This window comes from Podarcis pityusensis (assembly GCF_964106645.2).
Source record: "Podarcis pityusensis genome assembly, chromosome: 17".
Lineage (NCBI taxonomy): Eukaryota > Metazoa > Chordata > Lepidosauria > Squamata > Lacertidae > Podarcis > Podarcis pityusensis.
In genome coordinates this window covers 9,815,667-9,837,451 of record NC_138042.1, presented here as the reverse complement: position 1 = coordinate 9,837,451, position 21,785 = coordinate 9,815,667, and the positions used below count along the sequence as shown (strand labels likewise).

General features: G+C 47.2%; 2 protein-coding genes and 1 long non-coding RNA gene across 4 annotated transcripts in view; 2 read left to right on the top strand and 1 right to left on the bottom strand.

The window, feature by feature from the left end:
- The window catches only part of RAB3D (RAB3D, member RAS oncogene family), a 31,789-nt gene extending 13,645 nt beyond the window's left edge, over positions 1 to 18,144 (bottom strand). Inside the window, exon 1 of one of the 2 annotated variants that reach the window (XM_080988368.1) lies at positions 17,930 to 18,144. The gene's annotated coding sequence lies outside the window, so the exon portion shown is untranslated. Of the gene's footprint in view, positions 1 to 2,850; positions 2,971 to 17,929 lie in introns of those variants that run through there. The other variant, XM_080988369.1, reaches the window with a different exon arrangement.
- TSPAN16 (tetraspanin 16) overlaps positions 1 to 21,785 on the top strand; it is a 214,771-nt gene that overhangs the window by 64,316 nt on the left and 128,670 nt on the right. The gene's annotated exons all lie outside the window — the stretch shown is intronic.
- On the top strand, positions 5,492 to 6,810 carry LOC308466632. The gene is made up of 3 exons (XR_013980919.1): positions 5,492 to 5,660; positions 5,957 to 6,037; positions 6,306 to 6,810. It is a non-coding gene; the product is annotated as an uncharacterized lncRNA (long non-coding RNA).

Here is a 21,785-nt window from a genome sequence, read left to right as displayed (position 1 = left end):
TTCTTTGGAACCCGAACGTCTGATGCGGCTTCCACAGCTTCCGATTGGCTGCAGGAGCTTCCTGCAGCCAATTGGAAGCCGCACCTTGGTTTCTGAACGTTTTGGAAGTCGAACGGACTTCCGGAACGGATTCTGTTCGACTTCTGAGGTACGAATGTATTTATACCCCACCCATTTAAAACAACTGTTGAGACATTTCATTCCGAATCTGCTAGACAGAGCCAGGCAGAGGATGACAGCAGGTGGGTGTCCTGCCCCCCCCAACATAAATCCTGGCTACGGCCATGGTATGCATGCCTCTTGTAGGAGGGGGCCCACCGAGGGGGCCTTGCCTGACCCCCCTCCTCTCAAATATTAAAGACGGCAGAACTCACAGACTCTGTTCTGAAGCTTTGATTAAAAGGAAGTGTCCCAAAACAGCATCACTTGCCTCCCTGCCCTTCACATGGTTCAATCCATAGTTGTTGGCAGTAGACATAGGGATTGTGGTAGGAGATAGAGAGCGCATCATGCCATTGGTGACAATAAAAGAGCAACACCTGCATAACTAGCTCTGGGCAATCTGCCATCGATTCTTGCAAAGGAACATGCCCACACCTAGTGACTCCCATTGTCCCTGCGGCTATAATATTAGAGCGATGTGTCAGGTTGCGTTATAACCCCGAAGACTGAACACTCTGGAACATGGGTCAGCAAACTAAGGCCCAGGGGCCAGATGCAGACCACCGGGCTCGTAAATACAGCCCGTGGATCCTGCCGCCTGCTTGGTCAATCCCTCTGGGAGGAGCTGCCATCTTGGCCGCGTATATCCCGCCGCGCTCTCACATTTGCTTTCTCTCCCCATATATTGTATTGTTTTTCTTGTTTTTTGTGCACTACAAATAAAATATGTGCAGTGTGCATAGGAATTCGTTCATTATTTTTTAAAAAGATATAGTCCGGCCTCCCACAAGGTCTGAGGGACAGTGAACCGGCCCCCTGCTGAAAAAATTTGCTGATCCCTGCTCTGGAAGATCATAGGCAGCCAGGGACAAAAACCAGGGCCATCAGTCAGAGAAAAGTGCTGGGGGCAATCTGTGTGACTCTTTAGATCACATCCTGTGGCTGGCTCTGATATCTGCAGGCTTACTTACGTGTCAAGGCAGGTGTTCTACCGGGAATGGGGACAAATTCAGTTCGGTTCACATTTAAAATGGAACCTACCCATACCTTCCGAAATGACAGGAGAACCAAAATATACGACGTCACAGGTGTGCAAGGTCAAAGGTGTGGCATGGCGCTGAGCCCCCAAAACGTTGGGCCCGAGGCATCACCTCTGCCTCAAAGCACTAAACAGGTAAAGGGACCCCTAACCGTAAGGTCCAGTCGCGGACGACTCTGGGGTTGTGGCGCTCATCTCACTTTATTGGCCGAGGGAGCAGGCATACAGTTTCCGGGTCATGTGGCCAGCATGACTAAGCTGCTTCTGGCGAACCAGAACAGCGCACGGAAATGCCGTTTACCTTCCCACCAGAGCGGTACTTATTTATCTACTTGCACTTTGACATGTTTTTGAACTGCTAGGTTGGCAGGTGCAGGGACTGAGCAACAGGAGCTCACCCCGTCACGGGGATTCGAACCCCCAACCTTCTGATCAGCAAGCCCTAGACTCAGTGGTTTAGACCACAGCGCCACCCACGTCCCTACCAAAGCACTAAATAGTGCCACCCTATTTGGTTTCTACAGTTTTGTGCCTAGCATGCTCTCTAGAATTGATCTCCACCAGTGCTATCTGTTATTTTAGGGAAACAGGTGCCGGTACTCAACATGAAGTTTTTACAATAAGTGACACACTTTTAACATTTTTTTTTTTGGGGGGGGGAGAAAGTGCTAGTACTGCGTATGCTTGAGAACCCCCAGAAAAAAGCACTGATCTCCACGTTTTCTAATATAAGCTCTCTCTGCAGGGTCAGATTTGAAAGTGGGCAGAACAATGCATGCAAATTTGACATTTGCACGGTGGCCTGGCCTCGTTTCTACAGACACCAGCCTCCATCCTTCATCCGGGCAATCAAGAGCCAATATCCAAGTTCAAGGGCATATTCCAGACAGGCAGAAACACTCAAGGAGGAGCAGTGAGGGTTGTGGCCTGGGAAAGGTGCTGAGGGAGGCCCGGGGGGGGGGGCTGACATTCCACACCCCACCTTAGCACAAAAAACCCACATCCAACCTATTGATGGCTGCAATTCTGTTCACATCTGCAAAGAGGGCTCCAAACCTAACCCCATTTACCTGGGAGTAAGCCCCACTGAGGGATGCGGGTGGCGCTGTGGGTTAAACCACAGAGCCTAGGACGGCGGTTCGAATCCCCGTGATGGGGTGAGCTCCCGTTACTCGGTCCCTGCTCCTGCCAACCTAGCAGTTCAAAAGCACGTCACAGTGCAAGTAGATAAACAGGTACCGCTCCGGCAGGAAGGTAAACGGCGTTTCGGTGTGCTGCTCTGGTTCGGCAGAAGCAGCTTAGTCATGCTGGCCACAGCTGTACGCCAGCTCCCTCGGCCAATAAAGCGAGATGAGCGCCGCAACCCCAGAGTCGGTCACGACTGGACCTAATGGTCAGGGGTCCCTTTACCTTTACCTTTAAGCCCCACTGAATCCAACAGGACTTACCTGTGTAGTCAAGAACTTTTAAAACCTTGTCCTCATTTAAAAACATGTGCTTTGGGTCCCCCCCCCCCACGCCAAGCCTTAAGAAAAGCTATTTAAAAAACCCAACAACTTTACGCTCAAGAAGCATACTGTGCAAATCTAAAGCTTGCACACTGCATTGTACCCTTGGGTTGCCCCTAGCAAATACATTACTTTACTTACACTAGTTTGTCAGCCTTTGGACTTCCCGTTTAAGTTACGTAGATTGTCAAATCCAAAGCAGAGTCTACTTCCCCTGACGCACACATATTCACACACAGAGAAACAGACCCATTTCAACAGCTGCTGGTGCAAGAAGCAGCCTCTCTTCTTCTTCTCTTTGCAGACCAAACAGTGCAGAAATCCAGGAGGCAGAGGCGGCCACCTCCTTCTGACAGAGCGGAGCAGTAAAGCTCCAGTCCCTTACCACATCCGGAATCCCTCTTCAGGTGTGTCACCTCAGGCTGAGAAAGCACACAGAAGGAGTCACCGAGTTCTTCCCTGTTGTGAAAGCGAGTGCAACCCCCCCTCCAAACTATGACACATCTCGACACATCCTAAATAGCAAACAGCTGTGTTTGAACATCCACCCAGAAGGAGCCCCACCCTGGCATGACTACGGGCACCTAAGACAGTCGGAAGACGAGGAGAACCCTGCTCAGGTATGACAGAATATTTCTTTATGAAATTAGCTGTCACTATACTGCTTCTTCTCCGGGATGCGGGTGGCGCTGTGGTCTAAACCACTGAGCCTCTTGGGCTTGCCAATCAGAAGATCAGCGGTTCAAATCCCCGCAACAGGGTGAGCTCCCATTGCTCGGTCCCAGCTCCTGCCAACCTAGCAGTTCAAATGCACACCAAAAGTGCAAGTAGATAAATAGATACCGCTCTGGCGGGAAGGTAAATGGCGTTTCCGTGCGCTGCTCTAGTTTCAGTGTTCTGTTGCGCCAGAAGCAGCTTACTCATGCTGGCCACATGACCTGGAAAAACTGTCTGCGGACAAACACCAGCTCCCTCGGCCTGTAAAGCAAGATGAGCGCTGCAACCCCAGAGTCATTTGCGACTGGACTTAACTGTCAGGGGTCCTTTACCTTTTTTTATACTGCTTCTCCTTAGGCAAAGCCCCACCTCCACTGTCTCAGGGAAAGGTATTGACTGATGGCTCTTTGCAAACAGAGTCAGTGGCCAGTGTTGGAAACTCAGATATATAAGCTGGACGCGAAATAGCCCCTTGAACCACATTTACAGCCACCAAAACAGAATGTCTAGTTGCCCTTCAGGGCCAGACGGCACGGAAGTCTTATCTTTCAATACAATTTTGGGGTTCCTGAAATTCATTCTGATTGTGCAGATAAAATGTAACTGATAGAGTTCTACAGGGTGGGTGAAAGCAGTCAAGATCCAAGGATCCCCAGGCATGCACCTCTAGATGGTGGAGACATCACGCGCCATCTTGGCACCCGGGCATCTTCACTTGGTGTCAGAGACCAGGCTGAGGAGTACTGCTCTGATGAGGAATGGTGGGAGCCTCCCCCCCCCACCAGGATTCTGAAGCTGCCCAGGAGCAGAAAGACAGTATAGATTTGGAACAGTGGTTTGCAGAGGGGCATAGTTCTGAAGACAAAAGTTGGGAAGAACTGGGGGGTGAACAGCAAGGTGAAGAAGAACTGGAAGAGAGAGAGCTAACAGACTTTCTCTCACTGGAAAGGTAATGGGCATACTGAAGGACAGCTGGACATATAAAGGGCCCCATTACCTTCAGTAGCTTAGGGCCTCATCAAACCTAAATCCAGCCCTGGGTACAAATAATAATTATTGAACTATTTAATCTTCTTATCCATTACTGTCTACTCACAGTTATATTTTAGGCTAGCCAGCCTTCCCAGTATGCTAGTGATGCAGATGCATGAGCGCACTGATACACCTGAGCCTTACCTGGTCCTTCCTCTCTGGGCAGGCTTCCCATAGAGCAGACATGCAATCCAACCAGCCTGACAGGTTTAGCTCTCCGTGGCAAAGTGCTGCTCAGAAAAGCCACATTTCCAGTTCCCCAAGTTTGATCAGCACCCAGGCCTACTGATTCCAGGGTTTCTGAACAGAAACAAATCCAGTTCAGGGCCAAAGAAAACCTGGGACACAGGCAGCCTCTAGCCCTGAATTCTGAATCGAGTCCTGGCTTTTTTCTCTGCAGCTACAACAGATTCCCCCACAAGTTTTTATGTTTGGAACCAACTCTTACCAACTAAATCCCTCGTACTAAGATTCGTCTAAATAACCAGCTGAGTAGAAAGACTCAGCTACCAATAGTTCTACTGACTGACAAGAATGAGACAATATACTTTGCACTTCACATTTTACTACCGGTTTGCCACTAAATCATCTCTGCACTGCAAGAATCCTTTCATATGTTTTGTATGTGAGAACCTAGATTCAGTTTCTAAGTTTTCCTGGTTTACTTTCATTATCACTTCATAAAAGTCACTCCACATCTCTGACAGACCTTCCAAGTGTCCCTATATTCCAGGGATAGTCCTGGATTTACAGAAGCTGTTTTAGTTACCGTATTTTTCGCTCTATAAGACGCACCAGACCATAAGACGCACCTAGTTTTTGGAGGAGGAAAACAAGAAAAAAAATATTCTGAATCTCAGAAGCCAGAACAGCAAGAGGGATCGCTGCGCAGTGAAAGCAGCAATCCCTCTTGCTGTTCTGGCTTCTGGGATAGCTGCGCAGCCTGCATTCGCTCCATAAGACGCACACACATTTCCCCTTACTTTTTAGGAGGGAAAAAGTGAGTCTTATAGAGCAAAAAATACAGTACTTATTTGATTTCAAAATGTCCCGCTTTTTCTTAGGACATCCCTATCTTCATTGGAGAAATGTTGGAGGCAAATCATCATCATTATTTGTGGTTTCATTTAACGTCAATTATACTTATTTTTAATTAGGATCTTCTTGTAACCTGCCCTGGGGTATTTGGTGTCAGATGAGCCGTAAGTACAATGAATAAATAAATAAATAAATAAATATGAATGACGTGTTTTATACTGAAATGGTTCTGTGTTCTAAATTTGTTAGAAAAGCTTCACTGGCCTGAATCCTAATGTATTCTGAATCTGGGGTGGGGGTGAGCGGGGGGGAGGAAGCAAGGAAATGTCAATATTTTTTTTTTACCATTTTTCTATTAAGAATAAAATCACCATTGACTGTCCCCATCCTAAGCCACTCATCTTCAAAATCAAAACAATATGGGCACCCTCTTATATACATATGTATATAATTAATATAGTTAACCCCCAGAGCGTCGCAGAAGCTGACTGAGGGGCAGAATGCAGAGAAGAAAGAAGGAGAAGGAATGAAAGAGAGACAGGTAAGACAAGAGAGGACTTGAAGGAATGGAGGGAGGCTCCAAACTGGGTGACTGGGGGGGGGGGGGAAATAGGCTGAGGAAGTAAGACATGGAGAGACATTGGGGACTCAGCTACATTAGTAAAGAAAAAGCGTTTTATATGTGTTATAACACTGTGACACCAGAGAGCGCTGTGGAGTCCCGTCTTCCGCCAACATGATTTTCCACTTAAAATGCGATTTTCCACTTTACAATGCGTTTTCCTGAAAAGCTTTTTTGCTGTGACTAGATCCAGCCTGACTCTGAAAAGACGAGTCAAGTATTGATGAAAACAGCCAACAATAGCGGCTAGAGCATCAGACGAGGATTGAGGAGACCCAGGTTCAAATCTTTGCTGGGCCATTTCTTGAGCCAGCTTTCAGCTCCCAGTCTAACCTCCCTCATAGGTTATTGTAAGCATAAAATGGTAGGGGGCAGAACACCACCCCTGGCTTCTTGGAAGAAAGGCAAAACGTGAATGTAATGAAATAAATAAATAAACGTGAGACGAAGAGCGACCTGCTATGTCATCAACACAGATCATTGTACAGTGGAACCTTGGTTTTCGAACTTAATCCCTTCCGGAAGACCGTTCGTCTTCCGAAAAGTTCAAAAACCGAGGATCAATGGCTGGCTGCAAAGTCAATGGGAAAAAATAAAAAATGTGCCTCGGAAGACGTTTGGCTTCCAAAAATCGTTAGAAAACTGGAGCAGTTACTTCAGGTTTTTCGGCGTGTGGTAGCCGAGGTTTGACTGTAGAGGATAAACCTCGCACAAGGCCTCTTAGCTTGAGGTGGCTGGTATTTTTAGAAGAAAACTAGAGGGCTCAACAAACGTGCGCATGCACAGTTTGTGAGAAGTGCCGAATTTGTTAGAAGACCATTTAAACAAACCTTTCCATCTTCCAAACTCGCAAATGTATTGTGTTCCATTGGATCTTTTAACCACTTCACTCACATTCACTGTTCTCTGTCCTCTGCTTGTGAAATTGCCAGGATAAGTTCAGGCTCAACCAATAACCTGACCCATCCCCTCCTCTTCAAGCAAAGTGCAAGGGACAAACACACCTTTTTAAAATGCTGCTTTTTAGAGCACTGTGAAGCATGGAATACTATTTTAACTTTTGCTGAATGTGAGCCACGCTGAACACCCCGTGAAATCATTAACCACTCTAATAATTAGAACATTTAAGTACGGTAAGATGTTAACTGTTCCTCATGAGGTGTTCCCAGATACATTACTTAAGAGCCACGCCACAAACCTGCGGGAAAAGTGCTGCAGTATGGAATGGGAGTCAGTTTAACTAGCCACGCAGATCCGTCTTTTCTTGGCAACAACACGGCACAGCTCAGCGCTGTGATAATCTTGCTGCTTCATCACCTCCCGCACATCACAGAGAGGAACAGGGAGCCAGAGGGGTTGGAGATCTCAGCATCAGCACAAACTGGGGTGGGGAAGGTTTAAATGGGGTATTTTCTTTTTAATCAATAAATACAAAACCTGCGCTGCTGAGAATGTGCATTAGGTTTCTTCTCCACATTCTGTCCTGTATTAGCAGTTTTCACACATGGCACAAGTAGCGTCTGAAGGACTCAAATATTTTTTGGGGGGCTGGGCGGAGGGAATCCTATTTACAGTGGTACCTTGGGTTACATACGCTTCAGGTTATATACGCTTCAGGTTACAAACTCCACTAACCCAGAAATAGTGCTTCAGGTTAAGAACTTTGCTTCAGGATAAGAACAGAAATTGCACAGTGGCAGTGCAGCGGCAGCAGGAGGCCCCATTAGCTAAAGTGGTGCTTCAGGTTAAGAACAGTTTCAGGTTAAGAACGGACCTCTGGAACGAATTAAGTACTTAGCCCAAGGTACCACTGCATTATAAGCCAGAAATAGATTTTGAAATCTGTTGCACTGTAAGCAACTTGCTGGCATATGGCAGCACAAACTAACTTTTTGATTGAGAAGGGGTGGGTTCTCGTATACAGATAAGGTAAACTGGAGGAAAAAAATAAACAAGGACGAAGGATTCATAGTGGGAAGAGGAACACGCATTCCGAGAGCTGTAAGATTTATCACAAAATCTGGCTCCTTCAGGAGGAAGAACAAGGTATGATTTTTAAAATAAAATTAGTTTTTAGAGTATCTGTTATAAGAACAATGCACAACTACTGTAGCACCAACTGGGTTCTTGTGGCCCTTTGGTGTGACAGAACCACGCATCATCCTCTTTAAAAACCCGGAGGCATGCTGTTTGATGTGTCCAATTACAAATAAATAGTAAAGAAAAAGAAAAAGAAAACCTTTACAAAATCACACTGCCATCCGGTACCTGATAAAATTAAAAACAAAACTCAAATCTCTAAAGGATTCCAAAGTCAGGAAGCCTCTTGAGGTCTGTGGGCATATAAATGTACATGGCAGTAAATTCCATTGAACTCAATGGACTCTGCTCCTATGCAGATATGTATAGGATTGCAATGCAAGGGCCCTCATGGGACCCGGGTGATATATCTAAAAAGGTATTCCTGGTTAATCCCGGAGAGAAAGTCAGTACAATGCCTAATTTAATACTGGATGCCTCTCAGACTCGTGTTATTTAAAAAATAGTTTTTTTAAAAAAAAGGAATGCGTTGCTCTAGTCCTCACCATGCAAACAGTGTCCCTGGGAGCTCACAGGTTGAATGCTGGAAAATGTACAGTATTTAGATGATAATCAGACTACATTATGTAATCTGGGCAAATGCATGAATGACTGCATAATGCGTCTGCATAAAGATGAACCAGGTCCTGCGTGCTCTTCCCTTATGACGTTGTTTTATACTAAGTTAGACTAATGTTGGCACTTGCAGTGGCCATCAGAATCCTGAGGCAGAGGACTTTCTCAGCCCTGCTACCCAAAATGCTCAGGTCAAACTTAGGGCCTTCTCCATGCAAAGAACGGGCTCCGATGTGCAGCTGCGAGTGCACTCAAAATGCTCTATCGTCTAATTAGATTATTTGCACCCTGCCTTTCAGTGAAATGATTCTCAAGAAGACCGTGATCTGAGCCTGCAATTCTAAGAGAGCACAGCTGAAATGATCTTCTGCAACCCCTCAAGACAACACACGATTCAGCCCCTCTCGGCAGTGGCACCTGCCCTGTGGAACGCCCTCCCACCAGATGTCAAAGAGAACAACAACTACCAGACTTTTAGGAGACATCGGAAGGCAGCCCTGTTTAGGGAAGCTTTTAATGTTTAATAGACTGTTGTATTTTAATATTCTGTTGGAAGCTGCCCAGAGTGGCTGGGGAAACCCAGCCAGATGGGCAGGGTATTATTATTATTATTATTATTATTATTATTATTATTATGAACAGCAGCAGGACATGTACATGAAATGAGGGAAGGAGGCAGGCAAAGAGAGTCATAGAATCATAAAATCATAGAGTTAGAAGGGTCCACAAGAGTCATCTAGTCCATCTCCCTGCAATGCAGGAATCTCAACTAAAACACCCATGACAGATGGCCTCTCAACCTCTGCTTAAAAACCTCCAAGGAGGGAGAATCTACCACCTCCCGAGGGAGTCTGTTCCAATGTCAAACAGCTCTTACTGTCAGAAAGTTCTTCCTAATATTTACTGGGAATCTCCTTCCTTGTCATTTGAAGCCATTCGTTCCGAGTTCTACCCACCAGAGCAGGAGAAAACAAGCTTGCTCCATCTTCCATGTGGAAGCCCTTTAGATATGTGAAGATGGCCATCACACCATCTCCTCTTTTACAGGCTCAACATACCCAGACCTCCTTCAATCGTTCCTCATAAGGCTTGGTTTCAAGACCCTTGATCATCTTGATCGCCCTTGTCTGCACACTTTCCAGCTTGTCAACATCCTTCTTAAACTGTGACACCCAGAACTGGACACAGGATTCCAGGTGTGGTCTGACCAAGGCAGAATACACAGGCACCATTACTTCCCTCACTCTGGACACAATACATCTGTTGATGCAGTCTGGAATAGCATTACTGTAGCTTATTTTGCCTGTGCATCACACTCAGTGCCGGATTTACATATAAGCTAAGCAAGTTATAGGTCAGGGCCCCCCAAAAAAATTAAAGGAAAAAACCCCTGGATGTACATTTCCAAAATATAAGATAAAAACCAAATAAAATAAAACCTACATACAGCAACAGTGTTTTGTGTTGTGTAGGCTCCTATTCGTTATGTGCAAATGGCTTTAGATACCTATTTGGTCCATAAATTACCATATATCATATATTCAACACAAAAAACAGTGACAATTTGTTGTTGACAAAGGACAGCTGGACATATAAAGGGCCCCATTACCTTCAGTAGCTTAGGGCCTCATCAAACCTAAATCCAGCCCTTATCACACTGTTGACTCATGTTAAGCTTGTGGTCTACTAAGACCCCTTAGATACTTTCCACATGTACAACCAGTAAGCCAAATGTCCCACATCTGGTTCTTTTTGCCTAAGTGCAGAATGCTGTATTTGTCCCTACTGAAATTCAGTTTGCCACCACACTCCAGCAGATGTGGGCACCTTCAAATTTATCCTTTCCCCTCAAAGTAAAGGTAAAGGGACCCCTGACCATTAGGTCCAGTCGTGGCTGACTCTAGGGTTGCGGCGCTCATCTCGCTTTATTGGCCAGGTCATATGGCCAGCATAAGTAAGCCGCTTCTGGTGAACCAGAGCAGCACACGGAAATGCCGTTTACCTTCCCGCCAGAGTGGTACCTATTTATCTACTTGTGCTTTGACGTGCTTTCAAACTGCTAGGTTGGCAGGAGCAGGGACTGAGCAATGGAAGCTCACTCCGTCGCGGGGATTCGAACTGCCGACCTTCTGATCGGCAAGTTCTAGGCTCTGTGGTTTAACCCACGGTGCCACCCGCGTACCCTCAAAGTAATTGCATCTTATGTCTACTCCCAACGGCAACTTCCTTGCTATTTAGCTTGGTTCTGTTATGTCCACCTGTTCTCACTACTGTTGAAGTAACAGCTTTGCATCTGTTCCAGTTTCTCAGAGCCTGAATTTGGGTAAAAAAAAACCATGCAGGCAGGACAGCAAGTTCTGGAGAAGGGTGGGAAGATTATTTGCCTTTTCCTAAGGTGCTTCCTGGCTTGTTTGAAGATGCGCCTTGAAGGAAACAAACTAGGGTCATTTGAGAACTCCTCATCAAGGACCCCCAATAAGGTGAGGCCGCCAACTTGCAACTTCCACTGGTGAATCCAAAGACGCTCATATGATTCTGCAGCAGAGCAGACACTTAAAATATAACCTATGTAAATGCAGCACCTAAATCAAGTTACAACAGTACTGTACATGCATACGGCAAGGCTGAGAAGGGCAGGTTTATTTTTTTCTCAAGCTATGTGCAAAACAACATTGCAAAAAGGGCAGGCAGGATTCATTTCCTGCCTGCTCCTCCATAACAACATGAAGCAATAGGTCTGAGCACAGAAAGGGAGACCTTGAAATGTGAGCTCTCTGTCAAAATAGGCTAGCCCCTTTTCTAGGAAGCAGAGTATGTACAACCCTCTTTGAGCCAGGGCTGACCGGGACTGTGCCACTCTTGCCACACCTCTTGCCCTCATGCGCCTTATCATGGAGAAGCAGTGACAAGCGGAACAAAGCAGATCGGAAGAAGCCCTACGGTTCCCCTCTATTAAGTTGTGAGTGGACATAGCAGGCGACACAGAGATTTATCCAAATGGTTCTTTATAGTAAGCTGTAACTGAACTGAACAGCTCAGCCGGCCTGCTTTTATAGGCAGCCGGCTGTCAACATTGTAACAACAACAACCCAGGGTTTCCCACCTAAATTAACTTACGTGGACCTGAGTGAAAACTACCGTATTTTTTCGCTCTATAGGACGCACTTTTTCCCCTCCAAAAATTAAGGGGAAATGTGTGTGCATCCTATGGAGAGAATGCAGGCTCCTTTGCTTCAGCGATAGCAACACGAAGCCTCCGAAGCGCAGAGGGAGAGCTCCCCCCACGCTCTGGAGGCTTCGCTTTGCTTTCGCTGAAGCCTGGAGAGCGAGAGGGGTCGGTGCACACTGACCCCTCTCGCTCTCCAGGCTTCAGGGATAGCTGCCTGAAGCCTCTGGAGCGCAGCAGGAGCTCCTGCTGCACTCCGGAGGCTTTGGGTTCATTTTGCTGAAGCCGGGAGAGCAAGACTCTCCCGGCTTCAGCAGAGAGCTGCGCAGCGCCCCTTCAGTGAAGTGGGAGGAGAAATGGAAGGGGCTCCGTTCTCCTGCCGCTTCACTGAAGGGGCGCTGAGCAGAGAGGGGGAGATTTTTTTTTCTTGTTCTCCCCCTCTAAAACAAGGTGCATCCTATGGTCGGGTGCGTCCTATAGAGTGAAAAATACGGTATATACACAGTACCCCTGGTGGCCAGGGTGAGAACGTCAATACATAACACCCTCCTTAGCTGCAAATGAGGCTCAACACATCATCAAGAGAACAGGTGCATTCTGGATTGGGCTGCAGAAACACTGAAATGGTGGCATAATATAAATGGGGGGGGGGGAAATATTGTGAGAAGGTGAATTTGGTGGGGAAATGGTTTTTGGAAGCAGAAATTATGTGCAGGGATCTGGGAAGGAGATTAAGCAGGAATGGCAGTGGGGCAGAAGAGTTGGAACTGGTTTAAATTGTTCTATAAGCACATAAGAAGATCCCCAGCCAGATTGGGGGGGGGGGGTATAAATAATAAAACTATTATTAAAAATTATTATCTATCTAATTCAACATTTGGTCCATACAGATTGAGATGAATCTGCCCTTCCCTGTTTGTTTGTCTCTAGCACCTAGTAACTTACAAGTATACTGGACTACAGCTTTGGACATATTATGGGCAACAGAAGGACATGCAGGAACAATACTGGTTGGAGCATCCTCACTTTTTTGAGGAACCGCTGACAATGTATAAATCACCATAGGGGAGTGCTACATAAATAGTAAATCTGCATTTGTAAAGCATCTTGGGGACAGTGCATTTCAAAGAGCTGAACATATATATTGTGTGTGTGTGTTTTGAAATTAATTCTACACTTTTCTGTCCCACATTTCAGCTGTGAACGACTCCCAGAACACCTAACAATCCTCTAAAAATGAAAATCAGAAGCAAAAATGCTAACTTTAAAACAACAGAAACAGATATTAAAACCAGAGCCAACTAAGATCCAAACTGTTCTCAGTATAACATCTAACAGGTCTTCACCCAGAACCAAAAGGATAACCAAATTGGTGCACAATATTCATTTCTACAGAGGCCCAAGATGTAGTAAAGGGAGCCTAAGTACAACAATTCAACAAGAAATGCAATTAAAAATAATCCTACAGCTATAAAGCTGTATAGTCACACAGTTATAATAAAATTAAACACCTGCAGCCAAATTAAGCCTTCAGAGTGCATACCTGAGAGAACAAAACTATATGGCCTAAATATGGCCAACCTCAAGGCCAGTGGGCAGAAATTTATGTAGATGGCCCTCCTATGAACCTTCAGAGATCTCTCATGGCACAATGAAGGAGTTTCAGACAGGTCTTTCCAACAGATCTCAAAGGGTTATACAGTACAGTGGAAATTTGGTTGTCGAACTTGAGTCCGTTCGACTCCTGGAACCGTTCGACAACCGAGGCGCGGCTTCTGATTGGCTGCAGGAGCTTCCTGCACTCAATCGGAAGCCGTGGAAGCCACATTGGACGTTCGGCTTCCAAAGAACGTTTGAAAACTGGAACACTCACTTCCAGGTTTGCGACATTTGGGAGCCAAAACGGACTAGTACCAAGGTGTTCGACAACCAAGGTACGACCGTAGTGTTGTTGATACATATTGTCCATTTACCGGTAGCTCTTCTAAATCCCACAGCCATAGTCTAAAACCTTTTACTGGTTTGGGTGGCCGACCAAAAATTTGTGGTCACCAGGCCCCTTACCCCAAAGGGTGGGATCTTGTCCCTATTTTTATTTTACATGCCTCTGGATTGTAATAAAACCTCAAGGTGGATTACGAAAGAAAGAAAGAAATTATTGCGGTGGGGGGTTTAAAAACATGTATTTAAAACATTCACAAATAATTAAAATCAAAAACAAGGTAAAACCAGATTAAAACGCTGCATTTTGGAGAACAACCCCTTGCACTGGTAGAATTGTGTTGCACACTCGGAGCATGGAAACTCTCATGATGCCTTTATTCAATCTGATTTTCGTTAATTCTGATTAACTGCTCATTTAAAAGAGGTGTGGTCGTGGATTTTAAATTGTTGGTTTTGTGTGAGTGTTTCTGCACACTGCCTGATGAGGAAACTGGTCCCGACAGGCAGAATAGAAATCTGGAGCCGGAAAGGGAGACAAGGATCGCCCCTTACATTTTATGCTACCTTGCTGCAGTTGTGGGGATGCTTGAAGGCCTCAGGAAGGCAAAGCCAAACTAGAAGACCTGGCCTTCCTTTCTGGGATATGATGGGCAGGGCTGAACGTTCGGCTGCTGTGCTTCCGAGACACTTGCAACATATGCTTCAGGAGTGCAGAAGGAAAGCAAGCCCAGTGCGCTCCCAGTGTGGACTTGCAACTGCAGGGCAATCCCCTGACTGCTTCTCCAGCCCCCAAGGCTGGAAGTCTGAGGTTCATCCTGCTTGCCGGAAGGAAGCACAACATTTGCCATGATGAGAGGAACTGTGGACCCTTGCCCATAGGCATTAGTGCTAACTGTTTAAGACTGGTTCCCCCAGGACGCTGCTTAGCTCCACAGCAGATAATTAAATTGGATTGCCACTGAGCAAAAAACCAGTGGCAAAACCTGAGTGTCAAAAAGTGTCACAGGGCCATGCTGTGAAAAGCAGACCCCCCTCCCTCTGCACGGCTGGAGTCTAACCAAAATCCAGGCCTTCCTTATTGCCACAGATAGCTTCCATGGCAGGAAGTAGATGAAGGCTGCTGTGCACATTTGTCTATGACTGACAATGGAATGCTCCACTGTGCATTAATAATAATAATAATAATAATAATAATAATAATATATTTATATCCCACCCTCCCCAGCCAAAGCCGAGCTCAGAGCAGCTAACAACAGTAAAAATAGCAGTTTACATAAAATCACAGTCAATTAATTGAAACACATTCTAAAATCAATTCAGAATCAAATTAATGGCAACCATTGGGCTCGAGTTCTATGAGGATTACAGAAGGAGAGAGGGAGTCAGACTGTGCTTTGGCCAAAGGCCTGGTGGAACAGCTCTGTCTTGCAGGCCCTGCGGGAAGTTGTCAAGTCCCGCAGGGCCCTAGTCTCTTGGGACGAAGCATTCCACCAGATCGGGGCCACGACCGAAAAAGCCCTGGCTCTGGTTGAGGCCAGCCTAACCTCCCTGTGGCCTGGGATCTCCAAGGTGTTTTTATTTGAAGACCGTAAGGTCCTCCGTGGGAGATACCAGGAGAGGTGGTCCCATAGGTAAGAGGATCATAGGGCTTTAAAGGTTAAAACCAGCACCTTAAACCTGATCCTGTACTCCACCGGCAGCCAGTGCAGCTGGTATAGCACCGGGTGAATGTGATCCCGCGGCGAGGACCCCGTCATTTAGGGAGGGGGCACTGAGTTAAAATGAGAGTGTACTGTGCAGGTGGCCCAACTTATCAAATGGTTATCAAACGGTAACAGGGCTTAATTTGAACCTGATCACAACGCCAGGGACATGGTAGGTGCAACATGCCTTTCCAGTAAACAGCCACAACCAGAGCGCAAACAGGTTGAATTGGGAGTCTTTTAAGGAGACTGTGACTTCCAGGCAAATACGACATCTCTGAACTACTGAACTGCAGTGAAGCAAATGGGCAGAATTTGAGGCATGGATCTTACAGGGGTGTTGAAGATGTGCCTGGGCTGTACCACTTCTGCTAGCAGATGGGGGAATGCATGACAGAATGCTTCTCCATTCAAAAGCACAAGGAGGCTAAATTAGAACACACATACATCCCGCTTGACCAACAGGCAGGTCTTGGACATTCAGGGATTTATTTTTATTATAGGTATTCAAGTTTTCCAAAACCTCACATACTGCCTGAAGTGCTACAGTACAGATGCAGCTTTAACACCTGGGTAAGGGACATGGGTGGCACTGTGGGTTAAACCACAGAGCCTAGGACTTGCCGATCAGAAGGTCGGTAGTTCGAATCCCCGCGACGGGGTGAGCTCCCGTTGCTCGGTCCCTGCTCCTGCCAACCTAGCAGTTTGAAAGCACATCAGAGTGCAAGTAGATAAATAGGTACCGCTCTGGCGGGAAGGTAAATGGCGTTTCCGTGCGCTGCTCTGGTTCGCCAGAAGCGGCTTAGTCATGCTGGCCACATAACCTGGAAGCTGTATATTGGCTCCCTCGGCCAATAAAGCGAGATGAGCGCCGCAACCCCAGAGTCGTCCGCAACTGGACCTAACCGTCAGGGGTCCCTTTACCTTTTAAGAAGGCCTTAGACTTGGGCTCATTTTGTTGGGCTTTAATAAAACAAATAAACAAATGCTTTAATACTTCTCCAGTTTGTCACCGTGGCCTTTGTATGTGTGCATGGCAACACTGCTCTCAAGCTGTAGCCAAGCCTTGCCCATCGTGGTGCCCTCCAGATTATGCCAGGCTACAAAACCTCTCCCCATCATCCCTGAGCTTTCGCCATGCTGGTTGGGGTTGACAACATCTGGAAAGCACCGCAATGAGGAATTTAAAAAAGTCGAAGCCCTAAATGTCAATTGCAGTGTAGGGTAACGAAAAAGGTGCATAAACCTATACCTACAGTGGCTTATCTGTATACCCCACCCAAGCTGTCCTGGCTTTGGGAATGCCACTTTGAATTACCGAAAGCCAGGAAGAGGAATTCAGTTCTGCGGGTGCCCTGCCCACCCCAGTGAGCACTGCCTGGAACTTATATATTTACATATATATTTAGCTTGCTACTGCCTAGCAACTTTTGGCCACCTGCCAGGAGCATCAGACGTTCAACTTCCTGAAACCACCTTCCTAGCTATAGGAAGTGGTTGCCAACTAATCACAAGAGGCCAGGCACGTCCTGCTCCTGCGCCTTTTGCGACAGAACTCAGCAGGTGAACCTCTATGCACCATGGGGCTGAATTCAGCAGGTGATAAGCACTGTCACCTGCTGGCCTCTGCACATCCCGGCGGCTGCCAAAAGCACAGGAGCAGAGGCTGGGGTTGGTTGGTTTTTTAAAAAAGGAGGGGCCAACTCATACCCCCTTCATTTTTGGAGTAAAGCCCACACTGCCTTTGTTTCTTGACTCAGGTGCTGAACTGGATCCAACATTGTCCAGGGGCAGAATTAATATCCCTCCTAAATCTTTTCCAAAAAGAGGGGTGGCACGGAAACCTCGCTGGCCAACGCACCCCCAGCTTCAAAATAAAGACAATGCCATTCAGGCACCCGTTCCTGATCTCTTTATCTTTGGGCTCTAAATCGTGCTGCCCAAATATTCCCCACTAACCGCATTATTATTATTATTATTAGGGGAGAAAACCCGCGCGCCCACATAATCGCTAATCCGGAGCTCGCCTCCGCTGCCCAAAAAACCAACGCCTTTTCTCCTCCGGCTGCGCCTGGCGGATCCAGCCCGAAGAGTCTCCAAGGAGGCGTTTCTCTACCGGGCAAGGCGGCTCTCCACCAGCGCGCAGGGAAGGCGGGTAGGTCCAAAGCCGGCTGCGCTATTGCGCGACGCAACCCCCCAAGCCCTGTCTCGGCATCACCTCGCCTTTGGTCTCCCAGGGAGGAGCTGCCTCGCCGCCACCCCTTGCAAAAAACAAACAACACTCCCTACTCCCTGAGGATGAATGAGCAAGCAAAAATAACCATAACGAAGAAGCAAAGTTACCTTTTTTGCTGCGGGGGGCGCGGAGCCTTTTGGGGCTTTTCCTGCCGCAGCTGCTGCTGGAAGTTGCTTCTCCGCCTCCCCAGCCGGATGTCGGAGTCTTTGGAGGCAGCGGCAGCTCCTGGCTTGCGCGCACGAGAGCGGAGCCTCCCTGGCGAAAGGAGGAAGGTGTGCCCGGGCTGCCTTTCCGCTGCAGACCTCAGCAATCGACCTTCCACATCACCCAGCCACTCCCTCTCGGAGCGGGTAAGGAGGGGAGGGCGGCGGCGGCGGCGAGAAGCGCGCAGCCTGCCTGCCTGCCTGCTTGCTTGCTTTCGTCCGTGCGCCCTCGCCCATGTCTTGGCTTGGCTAATGTTGGGAACATGCGCGCCGCCTGCAAGCAGGAGCCGGGCTGCAGAAAACGCCCAAGGCGAAGCCTGCTGTCAGGGCTGGAGCAAGACGTTTTGGCGCCCGAGGCGGAACACAAAACGGAACAAGCGGGGAAGACAGATCTACATCAGGAACAAGGGGCGCCCTATAGAGGCGCCATGGTGGGGGTAGTTTGCTGAGGAGGAGGCAGATCTGGCCACCAAAAAGAGTATCCGCTTCGTGGCCAGATCTGCTGTCCCTGTGGATCCTGCCGCCCGAGGCAGTTGCCTCACCTTGCTGCTAAGATGGGCCAGCCTTGCCCGCTGTACCTTTGCTTCAGCCAGACCTACAATCCGAGAGGTTCTCCTATCCCCACTTGCGCAGGATGCACCCATTTCTCCTGCAAAGAGAGAGAGGGAGGTTTTATGGTTTCTTACTATTTATTAGATTTGTTAAGTCACTTTATCATGTCCAGGGCAACCCAGAGTAACTTACAACCTGTAGCTTTAAGCTGCAATCCTTACCCTGCTGACCCTGGGAGTAGGCGCACTTGAATCCAGTAGGGCTTCCTTCTGAGTAGAGATGGCTAGGTCGGCACCATTAGTTACTGCCGGTGGCTGGCAAAATCCAGCAGGTGTTTCATATTTTATTTAATTCTATTTATACCCCACCTTTTCCTCTAGACAAGGACTTAAGGCGGCTTACAGATAAAAATAAGAGCAGCTCAAAACATTGGGGGGAATAGTTAAAAAAAAAACAATTCAAAATTGATAGTATAGATATAGACAGTGCTTTTGGGGGGGAGTACACAGGGGGGGTATGCATGCCCCTAAACATTTTGTGAACCTTTGTACTTTTGTCCATTTACTGTATTTATTTTTCCCAATTTGAACTCTCAAATGGTAGTTTTCTTGAGTCAAAATGAGAGTAGCCCTAAACATTTTTTTAGAAGAAAAACAACACTGGAGATAGATGATAGATAGATAGATAGATATCGATAAATAGATACAAATAAATAGGTATTGCAAATAACTACAATAAAACAGCATGGCACTAGCCCTTGCATTAAATACATTCAGTTCCCCAAAGCCTGTTGGATCAAGTTAAAAGTTCACAGGTGAACGTATTCCATAATTTGCAGGCTTTTTCTCTGCCTGCTTTATTCCCACTCCATTTCGTTCTGCTCTTCCCCCCTTGGAAGTTCTGGCCATGTTCGAGGCGTTAGGCCACTACCAGGACCTACAGTGCAGGATGAGAAATGGGTTTGCATCCAGACCAGGGAAGGGGAGCCTGAGGCCTCTGTTTCCCATCAGCCCCAGCTAGCATTGGTTGGAGATGATGCCAGTTGTGATCCAATAACCCTTGGAGGGTGCCCCCCCCCATCCAATGTAGAGTGCATAAGGAGGGGCTGGCTTTGTGATGGATTTGGGCCTCCTCTGAAACGCTGCTTCCTGTTTTAAGGAATCCTCTGATTTTCATACAAGTAACTCTTGAGGCTTCAAGGAAAGGGTTGAGACTTTGAGATCGGCTTGTTGGTGGTGGTGGTGGGGTGTCTCTTGTCCTGACCACCTCCCCCAATTTGGTATTCTTGCCACTCATTGAGCATTTCTCCAATGAGATGGGAAATTAATGAATCTTGCCTTTAAAGACCAAACTTTGCTGTGGGATAAAGGCATGATGTTTTGTGGCCCTTTCTCCAGCTGTCTAGCACCGTGAAATATCAGAGTCTACAGGTGACCAATGCCAAGTTATTTTCAGCCCATAATAATAATTTATTATTTATACCACGCCCATCTGGCTGGGTTTCCCCCGCCACTCTGGGCAGCTCCTAACAGAACATTAAAAACACGATAAAATATCAAGCATTAAAAACTTCCCTAAACAGGGCTGCCTTCAGATGTCTTCTAATAGTCAGATACTGGTTTATTTCCTTGACATCTGGTGGGAGGGCATTCCATAGGGCTGGTGCCACCACCAAGAAGGCCCTCTGCCTGGTTCCCTGTAACCTCACTTCTCGCAGTGAGGGAACTGCCGGAAGGCCCTTGGAGCTGGACCTCACCGTCAAGGCTGAACGATGGGGGTGGAGATGCTCCTTCAGGGATACTGGGCTGAGGCTGTTTAGGGCTTTAAAGGCCAGTGCTGTGGGTTAAACCACAGAGCCTAGGACTTGCCGATCAGAAGGTTGACGGTTCGAATCCCCGTGACGGGGTGAGCTCCCATTGCTCAGTCCCTGCTCCTGCCAACCTAGCAGTTCGAAAGCACGTCAAAGTACAAGTAGATAAATAGGTACTGCTCCGGCGGGAAGGTAAACGGCGTTTCTGTGCACTGCTCTGGTTTGCCAGAAGCGGCTTAGTCCTGCTGGCCACATGACCCGGAAGCTGTACGCCGGCTCCCTCGGCCAATAAAGCGAGATGAGTGCCGCAACCCCAGAGTCGGTCATGACTGGACCTAATGGTCAGGGGTCCCTTTACCTTTAGCAACACTTTGAATTGTGCTTGGAAACCACTGCTCCTTATATCCACTGCTCGGCCCTAAATAGGTCTCAGCTCAGCCAGTGTCCAGATTGTGAAGACTGTCTGGCTTTCTAACTGACTTGCTCTTCTGCCTTTAGCAGCCAGTTTTTTTGCGCAAATCAGCAGGTGCTCTTCACGATCTAGTGGTCAATGTTGTCTCTTGCTGCACTTTGCCATTAAACGCACAGGTGCAGAGGCTGGTCAAGGGCCAGTTGATAACTACAGTCGCCAGCTTCTGAAAGAAAAGTAAAATGAGATAGGGGGCATTTGAGGGGGGCAGAGAGACCCAGAGCGGCAGAGAACCTGAAGCGTTGAGGAAGGCTGACTAGGCTTTCATTAACTAAGCAAATATTTGTTTGCAGGTCTGTAGCAATTTTCAGAAGAAACCGGATGCAGCTGTACAGCACCACCTAGTGGTGCGTAGAGTCGAAATCATACAGATTTTGAAGTGGAAAACATTTCCCTGTCGCTGAAGTATCATCCCCGCCCCCCCATTTGATGTTAACATTTTTATATACTAAAAATAATTTAACAATGTCCTCCCTCCAACAAGTTAGGGGCTGCAGATCTTCTGTGCACTCAGCACCAGAGATGTGGAAGAAGTGGCAGTTTGAGTATTGTTGCTTTTTTTTTGTAAAGCCAGAATTGGGGAATGTAGAGTTTTCCTTGCCAATCTATGGCTGATAGGCTCCTCAAGCCTCTGCTCTCTTCTGCTGCTGCTGCTGCATCCCTCAATGCTGCTTTCAGAGCTCTTCCTGCTTGGTCCCAGTTTCCTCCAGCTCTCAGCCCTCTCATCCATCCAACTTCATTTCTTCCTTTTTGATTTACAGTCTTGCTTTTTCCTTCCCTGTCTTCTTAACCTCCAATTTTAGCTTTACTCTTTCAACAAATTCTGCTTGCACCTCATACCCAGGAGTAGCTCTTGAGTCACGAGGGCTGAGTTGCCATTGGGTTTTAGATAATATCCCTTCCTTTTCTACCGTAAGTGGATCTTAGAT